Source organism: Lutra lutra, chromosome 7 (genome assembly GCF_902655055.1).
Source record: "Lutra lutra chromosome 7, mLutLut1.2, whole genome shotgun sequence".
Classification (NCBI taxonomy): domain Eukaryota; kingdom Metazoa; phylum Chordata; class Mammalia; order Carnivora; family Mustelidae; genus Lutra; species Lutra lutra.
In genome coordinates this window covers 92,622,534-92,643,363 of record NC_062284.1, presented here as the reverse complement: position 1 = coordinate 92,643,363, position 20,830 = coordinate 92,622,534, and the positions used below count along the sequence as shown (strand labels likewise).

At 34.2% G+C, this 20,830-nt stretch overlaps 1 long non-coding RNA gene across 1 annotated transcript in view; it reads left to right on the top strand.

Annotated features, from left to right (window-relative positions):
- Nucleotides 1-11,439, top strand: part of LOC125105112 (uncharacterized) — a 272,805-nt gene extending 261,366 nt beyond the window's left edge. The window contains exon 6 of the long non-coding RNA XR_007128811.1: nt 11,321-11,439. This is a non-coding gene — a long non-coding RNA (uncharacterized LOC125105112). The remainder of the gene's footprint in view (nt 1-11,320) is intronic.
- The last annotated feature ends 9,391 nt before the right edge of the window (nt 11,440-20,830 follow it).

Below are 20,830 nucleotides of genomic sequence, written 5' to 3'. Positions count from 1 at the left end.
ATTCTCTCCCACAGATATACTAAAGTAATGCCTGGTTGTAACTGGCACTGAAACTCAGCAGCCCATGGCTGACCAAAATCAACACACTAAATAAGAGAGAGCCCCTCAAGGTCTTTGGCCTTTCTGCAAAACTGTTTCTGTCCAAAAGTGTGTTAAAAATGCAAATACATTCATTCTGTTTCTTCGTGAATGGTAGTTGAAGTTAAGAAATGTTATAGTGCGAATGAAATAGAATGTAGAGAGAAGAAACAGAAATTGTGTGCATGGTTTTAAAATACCAAAAATGTAAGAGTGTAGAAAAGCAACAAGTATAGCTATAAAATGGTATAATTATTAATGATTTTTAAAATTTAAAATAAATTACTTTAAATTTTAAAATTTAAAATAAGTAAAAATCAAAAACCAAAATTAATGCCACTATATCAAATATATTTTATTTGTGTTTATATATTTAGCCAAATTTTCTCACGAAGAATGTTTTTATCATTTATGTTTTCTTTCTTTTGCTTATTCATCCTACTCATGCTTATTTTTAAAATTTACTCTTATTTAATAAATTTATTAATTGATTTAATATTTTATGTTATTCCTAAATGGAATAACCTAATGGAATGGAATCCCTAAATGTCAGGGATTTATATTTTTTTATTTTTTTACTTATTTTTATATATATATATATTTTTTTTTAAAGATTTTATTTATTTATTTGACAGAGAGAAATCACAAGTAGGCAGAGAGGCAGGCAGAGAGAGAGGAGGAAGCAGGCTCCCTGCTGAGCAGAAAGCCCGATGTGGGGCTTGAACCCAGGACCTGGGATCATGACCTGAGCCGAAGGCAGCGGCTTAACCCACTGAGCCACCCAGGCGCCCCTATTTTTATATTTTTAAATAAACAAAATTAAATTTAAATTTAAGATTTAAATTTAAAAATAGTTACCAGAATACCAAAGGTTGAAATACATGTAAAAGGCAAAAAGAAGAAAAATCCCCTGTATACATGTAAGCCTGTCACAGACACCATTAGTAATTTTAGAATTTTTATTCCACTGTTTGAATGTCAATTCATGAATTATATTAACCTTCTGTAAGTTTTCACATACTGTGTGGATCTATAACTACTTATGTCATATCTATAAGTAAGGGTCACTTAGTTGAAAACCATTCCTTTATCCTTGCTTTCTTTATTATGTATATAAATGAAACTTGAATTAGTTGAATTACACTTAAAAGATTAAATGCCCCCCTTATAGAGCTAGAAACACAATTCACACACAAAAAAATGAAAAAGCAGAGCAAAACGTATTTTAGTATTTCTCTAAGCCAAATGTACTATTTGTATTCCTGATACATTTTATATTACTCTTGTTATCAAATGCTTTCCTTAAAGATGTTCTGATAATCCAAAGTAGATTTTCACTATAGCTCTCTCTTCCTGACCCCATAAAATACACAGCTCTTTGCTATCACAGACATATGATAAATAATCTTTTAGTGATCACCTTTTCTGTTACTATAAAAAATAATTTATAATATTTGCACAAATATCAAAATTAGGAAAATATATGACTTTAAGATATTGCATCTTCTGTATTCTCAAAAAGAATATATTATTTTGCAGCACAAAGAGAGCATCTCTTGGTTTTATATAATGAACACTTAAGTAAAGGATTTTTATAACTTTGGTGATATTCCTAATTGCTCTTTGATTTTCTCTCAGTGTATCTCTAAATATAGAAAACTAAAATTGTTCTTACTCCACTTGATGTTCAAATTCAAAAACAGATTTTCAGTTTTATTTTCACTTTATATTTTATATGGTCCTTTTATAGTTCACAAATTTTCTCAAAATCAGTTGATACATAACTATCATCTTACTCAGGTAAATTCTTAAATAAGCTTGCGTAATTAAAAGCAGTAATTAGTATAGTAAAAACTTCTAGATATCTGTAATCAAAATGTTTATTTTTCATGGATATAGAAAAAATGTTCCTGAATGGAATACAAATCAAGATCAAACCAATGAGTTACAAAATATTTCATAGAGATATTTTCTTTTAAATTAATTTTAATTAATCATTTGCATGAATTAACCATAAATAAAATATATATGAACTCATGAATTTGAAATATATTGCTCTTTGTTAAATAACAGTCTCTTTAAAATGAGTCACATTTGTTCTTGATCTTTATGTTTTTCCCTCTTCTTAGTAATAATTCTATTTATGAGAAGATACTTGGATTAGAGAGTGAGGTAGTCATTAGAATTTTTGCACGGAGTTTTTCCAAGTCTGAGTATTTGTTCCCATTTTAGAGCCTGATGAAGGCTTTCACATTTCCTACACAGGCAGTACTTTTCAATAGTTACACACCCTGCTGCCTTTAACTCACTGAATATTATGCTGTTCATGTGCTAGAGAGCCACTAATTAACATATTTGCAGCTTTTAATCTGTATTTTCCCACTATTGTCATAGCAATAGAATTTCAAGTCAATTTTGTAACTGTCTTCACTTTCTAAGAACTTGAGTAAGAGTCAAAAGATATTTTTTTTAAGAGTCAAAGGATTTTTTTTTTTCTTTATTTGAGAGAGTCAGGGCAGGGGTGGCAGGGACTGGTGGGGGATGGGGGGCAGAGGGAGAAGCAAATTCCCTGCTGTGTGTTGAGCTCCACCCAGGGTAGATCCCAGGACCCCAAGACCCTGACCTGAGCCAAAGTTAGATGCTCAACCAAAGGCTTAGGCTCCCCTGAGTCAAAAAATTTAAACTATTTCACAGTTTCTTCAGCATCCTCCTGGGGTGCTAGCAAGTAGTAGTCCAGTCTGTGTCTCTAGCATTCCTGGATTGAAGTGAACACCCATGTACAACCTCATCCTAAATAAACTAATGGGAGAGCAAATACATGTTTTTAAAAGTTTAGTGCCTTATCAAATAATGGTTTAGTTTGTTTCCTGAGTATGTGTGTGCGTGTATGAATGTATTTGTTTGCTTTCTGATTAGAGGAATCAGGATTTGTAACATTGAACAAGGGTCATAACTTTACCTCCTGGAGCTTTAAAATGGTGAAAATAACACCATAACTGTTAGAATTAAATAAAATTTGATATGTACAGCATCAAGTAGATGAATGTCTCAGCCTATCTCATACTTAATAACATTTACTTAACTCAGTAATTGTGATGATAAACTTCATGCAAATGCAAAGTTAATAGGATCAAAAAATGAGACTATTGAAATTGACATGATTTTACTTTCTCAGGAAATTCTTTCCCACGAAGATAATATTCTAATAACATTATTGTTTGTTTCAGAAACTTCCTAAAAGTCTATTTATGCAAATAATAAACTGTTCCATTGGCCTGACTTCTCAGGGCAATGGATCACGCAACCAAGGAAACCATTCTCTTAACAAATCAATAGTTACTCATCAAGACACCTGCAAAACGCTTATCACTCTATCAATTCTATTGTTATATCACAAATTTGAGAATACTGCATTGAAAGGTCCACCTTAATCAAGCCTAATCTTTATAAATACCCACTAATTACCTTTTGGAGATACTACTAAGATTGTCAGTGGTATTGTCCATTACTGCAGTAAGTAACAAACTCATCTTTGCTTGACAAACTGGTTACTTTGGTGGACTCTTCAGAAACTCAGCAGTTGGTAAAGATAATGATAATAACAGTGTTTATGCTTTTGTGAAGTAATTTATTTTCACTAGCCATTTTCATGTTTAATAATTGCATTTCCCAAATAAAAAAATTAAAAAAAAAATAATTGCATTTCCCTTGTCATAACTGAGAGTTTTCTAGATTTATTTTATAGACAAGGAAACATATTTCATGAAAGGAATGTTGTAAGTAAGTGGCTGAATTGGCCGAGAATGCCTACTTTTTTATTTTCTCTCTAGTGCTCTGTTTTTCTTATTATAAGTGTCCTCTGCCATAGGTTGTTCTATAGTCCTCTTCACTTTTAAAAATAATTTGAAAGAATGAGGTCAAAATAACTGAAGACCACTCAGAGCCATATTATTCTTAGCAACATTATTTGAACCAAGCAATTGTTTGAAGTTATCATTTATTTCTAAGCCAACATAGTCACAGAAATAACTTTAATTTATTCTCTTGATCTCTACAATAGAGAGATATTTCAAGATTTTGGTAGGGAAAAGGTCAAAAGGACCTCATACTCTACCACTCAAAACTTTACTGGTGATTTCACAAAATGTTCCCTTTTTCACAATTCTTATTAAAATACAATTGTCTTTGTCAAGTACTTGAAAGAAATCTAGCTTGTGTAAGTTCATCTTTTCTTTCATAATAAGTGTACCTGAGAAGGACCATTGGCTTATTTCACAAAGACTTCATTTATAAAGAGTCTAAAACTTCTTATGCAAAATGCAAATGTATGCAAGGGAATGAGATTTTCTTTAAAGAATTAGTTGCTCTAAGCACAGAAATATAAGAAGGTACTAAAACTTGTGGAGTTCCTGTTCAGAAATGTATGGACATTCAGGTTTTGCTAAGTCTGTTTTTGTGACAACTTCAGTTATCAACTATTGACCTCCTAGAAAAGAGCATGCCAAATTTTGTGTCACATAATTTGTGTCACAAAACAATGTATGCATTTTACAAATGCTTATTTAAAATAGTTTGGCTCTATTTGTTGGTTCTTACCATGATTAATTCACTTGTATATATAACCATCATAATCTTGGTTATGAGTTAACTAAAGTTCTGAATGATTCCATAACAATCCTTATAGGAGAATTATGATATTCAAGGTGTTTTATATTAATGGTCAAATGTGGGTCCATTTTTAATTCATACTCTGAAGACTTTTGATGCCACAGGGCATCAAAACTCAGCTATCTAAGAAGAAAATTGCATATTTTGGTAAAAAGAGAGCAGAAACAATGCTGGGAATTGATCCCATTTATAATTGCCCCCAAAACCATAAGATATGTAGGAATAAACCTAACCAAGAGGTAAAGGATCTGTACTCTAGAAATTACAAAACACTTATGAAAGGAATTGAGGAAGATACAAAGAGATGGAAAAACATTTCATGCTCATGGATTGGAAAAATAAACACTGTTAAAAATATCTATGCTGCCCAGAGCAATCTGCATATCCAATTGCAATCCCTATCAAAATAACATTAGACATTTTTCACAGAGCTGGAACAAACATCCCCAAATTTGTGTGTAACCAGAAAGACCCCAAATAGTCAAAGGAATGTTCAAAAAGAAAATCAAAGCTTGGGGCATCACAATGCCTGACTTCAAGCTCTGTTACAAAGCTCTGATCATCAAGACAGCATCATACTGGTGCAAAACCAGACACGTAGACCAATGGAACAGGATAGAGAACCCAGAAATGGACCTTCAACTCTGTGGTCAACCAATCTTTAATAAAACAGGAAAGAATATCCAAAGGGAAAAAAGACAGTCTCTTCAACAAATGGTGTTGGGAAAATTGGACAGCCACATGCAGAAGAATGAAACTGGATCATTCTCTTACACCATACATAAACTCAAAATGGATGAAAGCCCTCAATGTGAGACAGGAGTACACCAAAACCCTAGAGGAGAAACAGGCAGTAACCTCTTCAACCTTGGCCACAGCAACTTCCTGCAAGACATGTCTCCAAAGGCAAGGGAAACAAAGGCAAAAATGAACTATTAAGACCTCATCAAGATAAACAGCTTCTGCATGGCAAAGGAAACAGTCAACAAAACTAAAAGGCAACCTACAGACTGGGAGAACATATTTGAAAATGTCATGACAGATAAAGGGCTGGTATCCAAGATCTATAAAAAAAAAACTTATCAAACACAACACTGATAATCATCATCATCATCATCATCATCATCCAGTCAAGAAATGGGCTGAAGATACAAACAGACATTTCTCCAAAGAAGACATCCATAAGGCCACAGACACATGAAAAAATGTTCCACATCACTTGTTATCAGGGAGATACAAGTCAAAACCACAGTGAGATATCACTTTATGCCAGTTAGAATGGCTAAAATAAACAAGACAGGGAACAACAAGTGTTGAAAAGGATGTGGAGAAAGGGGAAGCTCTCTTACACTGTTGTACAGCCATTGTGGGGAAAAAGTATGGAGGTTCCTTAAGAAGTTATAAAGAGAGTTACACTATGACCCAGCAATTGCACTACTGGCTATTTACTCCAAAGATATAGATGTATAGATGTGAAAAAATACAGTAAAAAGAAGGACCACCTGCATCCCAATGTTGCTATTAACAATGTCCACAATAACCAAACTGTGGCAAGAACCGAGATGTCCTTTAATAGATAAATGGACAAAGAAGATATGGTTCATATATACAATGGACTATTACTCAGCCATCAGAAAGGATGAATGTCTATCATTTACATCAGTGTGGATGGAACTGAAGGACATTACATTAAGTGAAATAAGTCAATTGGGGAAAGACAATTATCATATGATTTCACTCATATGTGGAATATAAAGAGTAGTGCAGAGGATCATAAAGATAGAGAGGGAATACTGAAAGGGAAGAAATAAGAGAGGGAGACAAACCATGAGAGGATCTTGACTCTGGGAAACAAACTGAGGGTTCCAGAAAGGCAGGTGGGTAGTGGGGATGGGGTAACTGGGTTATGGGTGTTAAGTAGGACATGTGACATGATGAGCACTGGGCATTATATGCAACTAATGAGTCATTGAACGCTATATAAAAAAACCAATGATGTACTATGTTATCTAATTTAAATTTTAAAAATATACATTGTTATATGCATTGACTTAATGTATGAAGGCTTCCTTTGACCTCTTTGTACTGCTTTCTGTGAGATTAGTAAGTGAAGAACATACTGATCAGCTACTACCTTCAACAGAATAGGCATCTTCAACCAAAATAGGTGGGATGCTATTTAACGCACTTAAGATGTTAATAATATAGTAAAAGAAGCAAAACACTGACTTATTTGAGTCAGAGTAATCCAATTTAAAGATGGAGAAATTGAGTCCTAAGAAAGTGAATTGACAAATTAAAGACTACCCCTCAATTAATGACCCAACAAGAATCAAATTCCATGTTTCTCTCCAATATCTACATCTAATACTACAACTGAAACTTAGAGGTCTCCCTATACTTTTCCCTCCAATCTAATATTCCAATAAGTCACTCTGTAAACTCAGTTTTCCTAGATCCAGAGCCTGAGATGGGGATTTTCATGCAAGTGATACTTTAAGGAGAAACTTGTAGGAGAAAAAAAAAATAGGAAAGGGGATATACTAGTCTTCTTAGACTGCCATAACAAAAGCCACATAAGGGTGGCTTAAGCAACATAAATTTATTTCTCAAGTTCTGTAAGCTAAATGTCTAAGAGCAAGTTGCCAGCAAATTCAGTTCCTGGTAAGGCCTTCCTGGCTTCTTGCTGTGTGCTTACATGGTCTTTTCACATGTGCAGAGAGAAAATGATCTCTGATATCTTACTCTTCTTATAAGGACACCAGCTCTATCAGATTAGGATACCACCCTTATAATCTCATTTAGCCTTAACTCCCTAATAGTAATACTTATAATAATATAATAATAGTAATAGTAATAATAGAAGTAGCAATAGTAGTAGAACTAATAACTATCTCCCTAAAAGCCCTATCTTCAAATATAGTCCCATTGGGAATTAATACTTCAACATACAAATTTGGGAGGGAGACATAATTTAGTCCATATGGAAGGGAAAGTCAAACCATGCAGTTTTAGCTAAAGTCTATGCTTAGCCTTTAGCTAAGGAAGTATAAATTGCACTGTGGAATTAGTTCTGCTGAGGCTAGAGAGCTAGGCTTTTGTACTAGCTCTCTCCCCATTTCTACTCCAAATACTATCATTGGTCAGTCACATTAGTAGATTGTGGGATGATGTAATTGACAAGATGGATCCATTTATGCAAAAACAGTTCTCTGGAGGAGTTTGTAGGTAGGAGCCACTGGTAAAAGTTAAAAAATAGGCTTACCAACCAGTAAAAGAGATCACTGGGGATTTGGGCAGGACCTAACAGGATCTGCTAAGTCACTAAATTTTGTATGTGTTTTACTTATTTGAATGTCATTTTCTTAGTTCAAATCCCTCTTGTGTGTCTTCTGGATACTGTGATAGTCTCTTAACTAATTTTCCTGCTTCCAGCATTTTCCTTCTCTATTTCATCCTTTTTCTTGTTGCCAGAATGTATCTAAAACACAAATTTGACCATGTTACATCTTTATCTGCCAGTTTTGTCCTTAAGGGAAACGTAAAGCTCCTGATGCTACACCGAAGATTCTTCTTATCTGAGTCTTCTCCAGTTTTCTATCTACACCCATTGCCATTTCTAGAGCTATATGCCATGCTTTAGCTATACTAAATAAAAATTATTTTTTAATCCTCACTCACCTAAGCTTTGGGGACTATTCACATGTTATTTTATTCACTTGGATTGCCCATTAGCTTTTTTTTCTAATTGAATTTCTTGTACTTACTCTATAAATCTAACTAAAATGTCAGCTACTCCAGGAAATCATCCGTTATCCAAACTCAAAACTATTTTAGTTGCTTACAGGGCTATTTGAGCAGCATTCATTTATTAGCGTATTTCATGTTATAATTCGTTGGTTTACATATCTAATTGGTAGTATAAAGCATAGGTATTATACTAGAAAAAATTTCTGTCAAATAAGAATAAAAGGGGTGTAACTATGAGTCGATGCAGTCTTTTATAGTTATATTGAAATATAATTAACACACAGCACTGTAGAAGTTTAAGCTATACAGCATATTGATTTGACCTTGATATTCTCTGAAATGATTACAATAACTTAATATCTATCATCTCAAATAGAAAAAAAGGAAAAAATGTTTTTTTTTTTATGATGAGAACTTTCAGTTTATTATTTTAGCAACTTTCAAATACAACATGAAGCAATATTAGCTATAATTACCATATGTTGTACATCACACCCTTGGTACTTGCTCTATTGGTCACCAGTAAATGGCATTTGAACATCTTTCATCCAGTTCCCCTACCCCCACCTCTGGTAACCACAAATCTTCTTATGAGTGATTTTTTTATTTTTGTTTTGGGTTCATTAGTTTGCTTGTTTTTTAGATTCCACATATAATTGATATCATATAGTATTTGTCTTTCTCTGACTTGATTTCACTTAGCATAATGCCTTTAAAGTCCATCTGTGTTGTTGAAAATGTTAAGATTTCCTTTTTTTGTATGACTGAATAGTATTTCATTGTATATATTATATATAAATAAATATACATTAATACATAAGTGTGTATATATATCTCATTTTCTTTACCCATTTATCATATATGGAGACTTGGGTTGTTTCCATGTCTTTAATATTGTTAAGTAAGGCTGCGATGAACATGGTATTGCACATATCTCTTTCATGTAGTATGTTCATTTCCTTCAGATATCTACCCAGAAGTGGAATTTTAGTGTCATATGGGAGCTCTATTTTAAAATTTTTGAGGAAATTTTATATTCTCTTATATAGTGGCTGTATAAAATTTTTTTCTTTATGGTGAGAACTTTCTGTTTATTATTTCAGCAACTTTCAAATACAACATATAGCAGTATGTTTTATGTTATAAAAAATATGTTATGTAAAAAATATGTTATTTAAAAAAATTTACAATCCCATCAAAAGTGCACAAGAGTTTCTGTTTCTCCCTATCCTGCTATTATTTGTTATTTCCTGTCCTTATGGTGATAGTTATTCTAACAAGTGTGAGGTGGTATGTCATTGTGGTTTTTAGTTGCATTTCCCAGATGATTAGTGATGTTGAGTACCCTTTCACATACCATTGTCCATTTATGTGTTCCATAGAATAATATCTGTTCAGGTCCTTTGCCAATTTTAAAAATTCAATTCATGGTTTATTTTGCTATTAAGTTGTATGAGTTTTTTATATATTTTGAATATTAAGCTCTTATAAGATATCTATTCAAAATACTTTTTCCCATTTGTAAGCTGTCTTTTCATTTTCTTGATGATTTCTTTTTCTGTGCAAAGGCTTTTTAGTTTGATACAGTCCCAAATTTGTTTTTTATTTTTTCGCTTATGCCTTGAGTTTTTTTTTTTCATCTGTTTTTTTTCTTGGAGTTTTATTGTCTCAGGCCTCAAATTTAAGTCTTCAATCCATTTAAAAAAAAAAATTAAGTGGCATAAGATAAGGGTCTGGTTCCATTCTTTTACATGTGAATACACGTTTTGTTGTTTTTGTTTTTGTTTTTGTTTTCCCCTCAGTACCATTTATTGAAGAGATGTCTTTTCTCCACTATTCTTTTTTTTTTAAGATTTTGTTTATTTATTTGACAGAGAGTGAGAGCGAGAGAGGAAACACAAGCAGGGGGAGTGGGAGAGAGAGAAGCAGGCTTCCTGTTGAGCAGGCAGCCTGATGAGGGCTGGATCCCAGAATCCTGGGATCATGACCTGAGCTTAAGGCAGATGCTTAGAAATGAGCCACCCAGGTGCCCCTCCACTGAGTATTCTTGACTTTCTTGTTAAATACTAGTTGACTATATATGCATGGATTTATTTCCGAGCTTTAATTCTGATCCATTGGTCTATGCATCTGTTTTTATGCTGATACCAAGCTATTTGGATTACTATATAATATAGCTTGGATTCAGGAGGTGTGGTGACTCCCACCTTATTCCTCTTTCTCAGGATTACTTGGGTTATTCAGGGTCTTCAAATGGTTTCAAATAAATTTTAGCTTTGTTTTTTTCTACTTCTCTGAAAATTGTCATCGTAATTCTGATAGGGATTGCAATTAAATGTATAGATGGCTTTGGGTAAGGTGCACATTTTAACAATATATTTTTTTTTTTCCAATACATGAACATGGGATAACTTGCCATTTATTTGTTTGGTCTTTGATTTTTTTCATCAATATTTTATAGTTTTAGGGTAGAGATCTTTCATCTCCGCAGTTAAATTTATTCCTAAGCATATTATTGTTTTTGATGTTATTATAAATGTGATTTTCTTTATTTCTTTTTCAGATAATTCATTATTAGTATATAGAAATGCTACTGATTATGATATGTTAATTTTGTATCATACAAATTTGTTTGTATCATACAAATTTTGTATCATACAAATCATACAAATTTGTTGATCAAATCTAATTGTCTTTTAGTGAAGTCTTTAGGATTTTCTGTATAAAATCATGTCAACTCCAAATAGAGATAATTTTATTTCTTTTCAATTCTGATGCCTTTTCGTTTTCTTTCTTGTTTGATTACTCTGGCTGGGATTTCAAGTACTATGTCAAATAGGAATGAAGAGAGTGGGCACTCTTGTTCCTTATTATAGAGCAAATGCTTTCAGCCTTTTACCACTGACTTTGATGTTAGCTGTGGGCCCATCATGTATGGCTTTTATTATGTTCAGGTAAGTTTCTTCTATACCCAATTTTTAAAAGAGTTTTTATCATGAACAGATGTTGAATTTTGTCAAATACTTTTTCTGTATCTGTTGAGATAAATACACGATTTTTTCCTTTATTCTATTAATGATATGTCGTGGCTGGCGCTACAACATGACCAGGGTCGAGAGGGTAAGAGGATGGTGAGACGAAGATGAGGCGTAAAGAGATGGGGACAGGAGGGACACAGTGGATGATGTCCAAGCAGTGCCAACTTTATTACGAAGTGTGCATGATTATATAGAAAGCAGAAACACTTAGGGGAGACTAACCGCCCACCACATACCAAAAATAGTTTCTCCAGGCTCCTGTTTACCACTTCCCTTAGGTCAAACACGCAGACATCCTGATACCAGCATGTTGCTTACTTATAGATAAGTTCCCTATAGATGAAGGGACTGAAAAAGGGTGCCCAATGCATTTTATGGCCCATGCAAGAACAGCAAGGTCCAGGCAAGGATTTAGGACTTAGGCCTGCATTGTCCTGTTCCTGATAAAACCCAATGGGTAGTCAGGTAGGTGATCATGAGACTCAGCACAGACCCTTTCTCAGCGCTACTCAACCTTTCCATTGCTGAGGTTGCTTAACCCCTTAATGTCAGGGAGGCGCAAGTCAGGGCCTGGTTTGGCTCATATCTCAAGCTTCTGCGTGGCTTCCCACAATGATATATATCACATTTATTGATTTGTGTATATTGAAACATCCTTGTATCCCAGAGATAAATCCCACTTTATTTGGATAATATTTTTAATGCGCTACAGAATTCAGTTTGCTAGTATTTTGAGAAGTTTTGCATCTATAGTTTTCTATCAAGGATATGGTCTATAGTTTTCTTAAAGTTTCCTTTTATGGCTTTCTTATCAGGGTATTGTTGGACTTTTTAAATTATGAGTTTGGGAACTTCCCCTTACCTTTGACTTTTTTTGAAAGAGTTTTAGAAAGATTAACATTAATTTCTTGCTTACATGATTTGTAAAATTCACCAGTGAAGCCATATGGTCTTGGGCTTTTCTTATTAGATTTCTGACTAGTGACTCAACCTTCTTACAAGTAGTAAGTCTATTCAAAAATTCTGTTTCTGACACATGAAAAAGTGCTCCATATCACTCGGCATCAGGGAAATACAAATCAAAACCACAATGAGATATCACCTCACACCAGTCAGAATGGCTAAAATGAACAAGTCAGGAAATGACAGATGCTGGCGAGGATGCAGAGAAAGGGGAACCCTCCTACACTGTTGGTGGGAATGCAAGCTGGTGCAACCACTCTGGAAAACAGCATGGAGGTTCCTCAAAATGTTGAAAATAGAACTACCCTATGACCCAGCAATTGCACTGCTGGGTATTTACCCTAAAGATACAAACGTAGTGATCCGAAGGGGCACGTGCACCCGAATGTTTATAGCAGCAATGTCTACAATAGCCAAACTATGGAAAGAACCTAGATGTCCATCAACAGACGAATGGATAAAGAAGAAGTGGTATATATACACAATGGAATACTATGCAGCCATCAAAAGAAATGAAATCTTGCCATTTGCGACGATGTGGATGGAACTAGAGGGTATCATGCTTAGCGAAATAAGTCAGTCGGAGAAAGACAACTATCATATGATCTCCCTGATATGAGGGAGAGGAGATGCAACATGGGGGGTTAAGGGGGTAGGAGAAGAATAAATGAAACAAGATGGGATTGGGAGGGAGACAAACCATAAGTGACTCTTAATCTCACAAAACAAACTGAGGGTTGATGGGGGGAGGGGGGTTGGGAGAGGAGGGGTGGAGTTATGGATATTGGGGAGGGTATGTGCTATGGTGAGTGCTGTGAAGTGTGTAAACCTGGCGATTCGCAGACCTGTACCCCTGGGGATAAAAATATATGTTTATAAAAAATAAAATTAAAAAAAATTCTGTTTCTTCCTGATTCAGTCAGTTAAGTTGTATATTTCTCAGAATATCTAATATTTCTTTTAGGCTGTCCTATTTGTTGGGAGTCTGATTATTTATAGTATCCTCTCATGATTTTTTTTTTATTTCTATGGTATCAGTTGTAATGTCTCCATTTTATAATTTTGTTAATTTGGGTTCTCTTTTTCCCTTCGGTAGGCTAGCTAAAAATTTGTCAGTTTTTTTTTTTCTTTTCAAGTACTCAGTTTTATGTTTTCTATTCTTTCTCTGTTATTTCATTTGTGTCTGCTCTAATCTTTATTATATCATTCCTTTTGCTAACTTTGGGCTTAATTTATTGTTCTTTTTAAAATCCTTGAGGTGCAGTGTTATTTGTTTAAGAAATCTCTTATTTCTTAATAAAAGTGTTTACTGCTATCAACTCTTTTAGGACTGCTTTTGCTGCATTTCATGTTTTGGTATGTTGTATTTCCACTTTATTGGTCTCAAGATACACTTTATATTTTCTTTGACCTATTAGTTATTGAGGAGAATGTTAACTTTTAAGTATTAATGAGTTTTTCAGTTTTCCTCCTGTTATTGATTTCTAGTTTTATACAGTTGTCTTCAGAGAACATTCTTGGCATAATTTCAATCTTCTTGAATTTGCTTAGACTTGTTTTGTGGCTAAACATATGTTCTATCCTAGAAAATGTCTCACATGGGCTTGAGAAAAATGTGTGCTCTGCTTTTGTTACAGAATGTTCTGTATATATATGTCTGTCAGACTGTTTGGTCTATAGTATCCAAATATGCTACTTTCTTATTAACTCTGTGTGATCTTTCCATTGTTGAGAGTGGGATATTAAAGTCCCAAATATTATTGCAATGTATTTTGCTTTATATATTTAGGTGCTCTGATGTTGGGTACATGAATTTCTATAATTGTTACATCTTCTTGATGGATTCATTCCTTTATCACAATACAATGATCTTTGTCTCTTTTTACCAATTATAGATTAAAGTTTATTTTGTCTAAGTAAGTATAGCTACTCTGCTTTTGTTCTGGTTACTATTTGCTTAAATATTTTTTCCTTCCCTTCATTGTCAGTTCATGTGTTTCTTTAGGTCTAAAGTGAGCCTTCTCTAAGCAGCCTAACAGTGGGTCTTATTATTTATCCATTTGGACATTATTAGAAAATTTAATCTGTTCACATTTAAGTAATTATTTATTTTTCATTTTTAAAAGAATTTATCCTTTTATTCTTAATTTTAATTTCACTATAGTTAACATACAGTGTTATTCAAGTATACAGTATAGTGATTCAGCAATTCTGTACACTTCTCCATGTTCATCATAAGTGTATTCTAATCCTCATCAGCTATTTGACCCATCTCCTTGTCCACCACCCCTTTAGTAACCATCAGCTTTTTCTCTATCATTAAAAGATTGTTTCTTAGTTTCTCTTTTTCCTCTGTTTGTTTACTTTCTTAGAGTTCACATATGAGTGAAGTCATGTTATATGTCTTTCTCTGACTGACTTTTTCACTTAGGATTATACTCTTTAGCTCTATCCAAGTCTGTGTAAATGGCAAGATTTCATCCCTTTATATGGCTGCATGATATATGCATTTATCTATCACCTATCTATATATCTATAGATACAGATACAGATATAACTTCTTTTTTTCCCCAGTAATCTATTGCTGGATCCTTGAGCTGATTCCAGAATTTGGCTGTTGTAAATAATGCTGCAGCAAATATAGGGGTACCAATATCCCTTTCATTTACTGTTTTACTATTTTGGGGGCAAATACCCAGTAGTGCAATTACTGGATGATAGGGTAGTTCTCTTTTAAAATTTTTGAAGAATCTGCATACTATTCTTCAGAGTGGCGGCACTGGTTTGCATTCCCACCAACAATGCAAGAAGGATCCTTTTTTCCTGCAGACCCTCACACTTGTTTCTTTTTTTTTTTTTTGTTTTCTTTTCTTTCGCTTTTCATTCTGACAGGTGTGAAGTGATATTGTAATTTGGTTTGCATTTCCCTGATGATGAGTGATGTTGAGCATTTTTTCATGTATGTGTTGGTCAACGTATGTCTTCTTTGGAAAAATGTCTTTTGCTGTCTTTTGCCTGTTTTCTAATTGGATTATTTTGGGGGGCGTACTGAGTTCCATACTTTTTTATATATTTTAGATACTAACCCTTTATTGGATATGCCATTTGCCATTATCTTCTATTCATTCAGTAGTTGCCTTTTAATGTTGTTGATTGTTTCCTTACCTGTGCAGAAATTTTTATTTTCATGTAGTTCCAATAGTTTATTTTGCTTTTATTTCCCTTGCTTCAGGAGACATATCTAGAAAAATGTTACAGCCATTGTCAGAGAAATTACTGCCCATACTCTCTTCTAGGACTTTCGTGGTTTCAGGTTTCACACATAGATCTTTAATCCATTTTTTTTCTTTTTTCTTTTTTTTAATTAACATATAATGTATTATTTGCCCAGGGGTACAGGTTTATAAATCCATCAGGCTTACACATTTCACAGCCCTCACCATAGCACATACCATCCCCAGTGTCCATAACCCAGCCACCCAACACCCACCCCCCACAGCAACCCTCAGTTTGTGGCGTGAGATTAAGAGTCTCTTATGCTTTGTCTCCCTCCTGATCCCATCTTCTTTCATTTTTTACCTCCCTACCCTCCCCCATGATTCCCTGCCCTGCCTCTCAAATTCCTCATATCAGAGAGATCATGTGATAATTGTCTTTCTCTGATTGACTTATTTCACTCAGCATAATACCCTCTAGTTCCATCCCCGTCATTGCAAATGGCAAGATTTCATATTGTTGATGGCTGCATAATATTCCATTGTATATATATATATACCACATCTTCTTTATCCATTCATCTGCTGATGGACATCTAGGTTCTTTCCACAGTTTGGCTATTGTGGACATTGCTGCTATAAACATTTGGGTGCACATGCCCCTTTGGATACCTACATTTGTATCTTTAGGGTAAATACCCAGTAGTTTGGCTTTGGCTTTGGCTTTCTTTTTCAACATTCCTCTGGGTATTCAGGGTCTTTTCTGGTTCCATATAAATTTTGGGATTATTTGTCCCATTTCTTTGAAAAAAATTGAAGGTATTTTGATAGGGATTGCATTAAACGTGTAGATTGCTTTAGGTACCATAGACATTTTCACAATATTTGTTCTTCCGATCCATGAGCATGGAATGTTTTTCCATTACTTTGCATCTTTGTCAATACCTTTCATGAGTACTTGATAGTTTCTTGATAATACTTGATAGTTACAAATTCTTTGCCTCTTTGGTTAGATTTATTCCTAGGTATCTTATGGTTTTGGGTGCAATTATAAATGGGATCAACTCCTTAATTTCTCTCTTCTGTCTTGCTGTTGGTGTATAGAAATGCAACTCATTTCTATGCATTGATTTTATATCCTGATAGTTTATGGAATTCCTGTATGAGTCCTAGCAGTTTTGGAGTGGAATCTTTTGGGTTTTCCATATAAAGTATCCTCTCATCTTCAAAGTGTGAGAGTTTCACCTCCTCTTTGCTGATTTGGGTGCCTTTAATTTCTTTTGGTTTTCTGATCGCTGAGGATAGGACTTCTAGTGCTATGTTGAATACTAGTGGTAATAGTGGATATCCCTACTGTGTTCCTGGCCATAGGGGGAAAGCTTTTGTTTTTTCCCCATTGAGAATGATATCTGCTGTGGGTTTTTCATAGATGGTTTTATGATGTTGAGGTATGTACCCTCTATCCCTACACCATGAAGAGTTTTGATCAAGAAAGGATGCTGTGTTTTGTCAAATGTTTTTTCAGCATCTATTGAGAGTGTCATATGGTCCTTGTTCTTTCTTTTATTAAAATACTATATCACATTAATTGATTTGCAGATGTTGACCCAACCTTGGAGCCCAGGAATAAATGCCACTTGGTCGTGATGAATAATCCTGTACTGTTGGACCCTATTGGCTAGTATTTTGGTGAGAATTTTTGCATCCATGTTCATCAAGTATATTGGTCTGTAATCCTCTTTTTCGATGGGGTCTTTGTTTGGTTTTGGGATCAGGGTAATGCACCTCATAAAACAAGTGTGGAAATTTTCCTTCCATTTCTATTTTTTGGAAGAGTTTCAGGAGAATAGCTATTAATTCTTTAAATGTTTGGTAGGATCCCCCTGGGAAGCCATCTGGCCTTGGGTTCTTGTTTTTTTTTTTTTGAGAGTTTTTGATGACTGTGTCAATCTCCTTATGATTATGGGTCTATTCAGGTTTTCTATTTCTTTATGGTTCAGTTTTGGTAGTTTCTATGTCTCTAGGAATGCATCCATTTCTTCCAGATTGTCAAATTTGCTGGCGTATAGTTTCTTATAATATGTGCTTATAATTGTATTTCTTCGGTATTGGTTGTGATCTCTCCTCTTTCATTCATGATTTTATTAATTTTGGTCCTTTCTCTTTTCTTTTGGATAAGTCTGGCCAGGGGTTTATCAATCTTATTAATTCTTTCACAGAACCAGCTCTTAGTTTTGTTGATTTGTTCTCCTGTTCTTTTTGTTTCTATTTCATTGATTTCTGCTCTGATCTTTATTTCTCTTCTCCTGCTGGGTTAGGTTGTGAGACCTTTCTTGTTTCTTGAGAAAGGCTTGTATTGCTATATACTTTCTTCTCAGGCCTGCCTTTGCTGTGTCCCACAGATTTTGAATAGCTGTGTTTTCATTTGTTTCCATGAATTTTTAAAAGTCTTCTTTAATTTCCTGGTTGACACATTCATTCTTTAGTAGGATGCTCTTTAACTTTGATTTCTTTCCAACTTTCCTCTTGTGATTGAGTTCTATCTTCAGAGCATTGTGGTCTGAAAATATGCAGGAAATGATCTCAATCTTTTGGTACTGGTTAAGGCCTGATTTGTGACACAGGATGTGATCATTTCTGGAGAATGTTCCATGTGCACTAGAGAAGAATGTGTATTCTGCTGTTTTGGCATGGAATGTTCTAAATATATCTGTGATGTTCATCTGGTCCAGTGTGTCATTTAAAGACTTTATTTCCTTGTTGATCTTTTGTTTAGATCATCTGTCCATTTCAGTAAGGGGGTTGTTAAAGTCCCCTACTATTATTGTATTATTGACAATGTGTTTCTTTGATTTTGTTAGTAATTGGTTTATATAGTTGGCTGCTCCCATGTTAGGGGCATAGATATTGAAAATTATTAGATCTTCTTGTTGGATAGACCCTTTAAGTATGATATAGTGTCCTTCTTCATCTCTTATTATAGTCTTTGGCTTAAAATCTAATTTATCTGATATAAGGATTGCCACCCCAGCTTTCTTTTGATGTCCATTAGCATGGTAAACTGTTTTCTCTCCCCTCACTTTAAATCTGGTGGTGTCTGTGAGTCTAAAATGAGTTTCTTGCAGATAGCATTTCGATGGGTCTTGTTATTTTATCCATTCTGATATCCTGTGTCTTTTGATTGGGGCATTTAGCCCAATTACATTCATGGTAAGTATTGAAAGATGTGAATTTAGTGCCATTGTATTGCCTGTAAGGTGATTGTTACTGTATATTGTCTCTGTTCCTTTCTGGTCTACTAATTTTAGGCTCTCTCTTTGCTTAGAGGACCCCTTCAATATTTCCTGTAGGGCTGGTTTGGTGTTTGCAAATTCTTTTTGTTTTTGTTTATCCTGAAAGCTTTTTATCTCTCCTTTTATTTTCAATGATAGCCTAGCTGGATATAGTATTCTTGGCTGCATATTTATCTCATTTAGTGCTCTGAATATATCATGCCAGTCCTTTCTGGCCTGCCAGGTCTCTGTGCTTAGGTCTCTGACAATCTAATATTTCTCCCATTGTATGTTACAGACTTCTTGTCCCTAGCTACTTTGAGGATTTTCTCTTTGTCACTAAGACTTGTAAATTTTACTATTAGATGATGAGGTGTGGACCTATTTTTATTGATTTTGAGGGAGGTTCTCTGTGGCTCCTGGATTTTGGTGCTTGTTCCCTCGCCAAATTAGGGAAATTCTCTGTTATAATTTACTCCAATATACTTTATGCCCCTCTCTCTCTTTCTTCTTCTGGGATCCCAATTATTCTAATATTGTCTCATCTTATGGTATCACTTATGTCTCGAATTCTCCCCTCGTGGTCCAGTAGTTGTTTGTCTCTCTTTTTCTCAGCTTCTGTATTCTCCATCATTTGGTCTTCTGCATCACTAATTCTCTCTCTTCTGCCTTATATTTCCTAGCAGTAAGAGCCTCTGTTTTTATTGCACGTCATAAATAGCTTTTTTTATTTCAACTTGGTTAGATTTTATTTCTTTTATTTCTCCAGAAAGGGATTTTATTTCCCCAGAAGGGGATTCTCTAATATCTTCCATGCTTTTTTCGAGCCCAGTTAACACCTTGATAACCGTTATTCTGAACTCTATTTCTGACATATTACTAATATCCCTATTGATTATGTCCCTAGCCATCTGTACTGCCTGTTCTTTTTTTTTTGTGGTGAATTTTCTGCCTTGTCATTTTATCCAGATTAGAATAGATGAATGAGAGAACAAAATACTAAAAGGGTGGCAAAGACCCCAGAAAAATATACACTAACCAAATCAGAAGAGACCCAAAACCAGGGGGAAAAAAGGCAGAGGTGGGGAAGAAAAAAGAAAGTAGAAAAAAATGTGTATATATATATATATTTGATTGATGAATAGAATAGAGCCACACATTTGATTTTGAGTGTATTTTGGTCTGTTAGAAGAAACTATGTCCCAAAATATTAAGAAAAGAAAAACTTATATATATCCCAAATAAGGGTAAACATGATGAAGGTAAGGAATATGAGTGTAAAGATGAAATTTTAAAAAGTATCTAAAAAGGTAATTGATAAGAAGTTGGTTGGGAAAAGAAAAAAAAGGAAATAATGTGATCAGACTGGAGACTAGAACAAAGCCATGCGCTAGATTTAGGGTATATTTTGATCTATTAGAAGAAACTGTATCCCAAAATTTTAAAGAAAAAATCCTATATGTATAAAAAAAATAAGTTTAAATACAATGAAGGGATAAAATATGACTATAACAATGAAAATTTTTAAAGATTTTTAAAAAGGTATTGATAAAATAGTTAAAAAATGTTAAAATAGGAGAGAGGAAAAATGAAGGAATAGAATAAGAAAATTAAAAAAATTAACTCTGAAAGACTAAATGATCATGGGGAAAAAGCTATGAATTCTATGTGTTGTTTTCTCCTAGCTCTGGAGTTTGACAATTCTAATTGATCAGTGAACTTGATTTTGGCTTGATGTTCTTGCTGATCTTCTAGGGAAGGAGCCAGTTGTAGTGATTCTCAAATGTCTTTGCCTGAGGTAGAATTGCATCACCCTTGCCAGGGGCCAGGCTAAGCAATCTGCTTA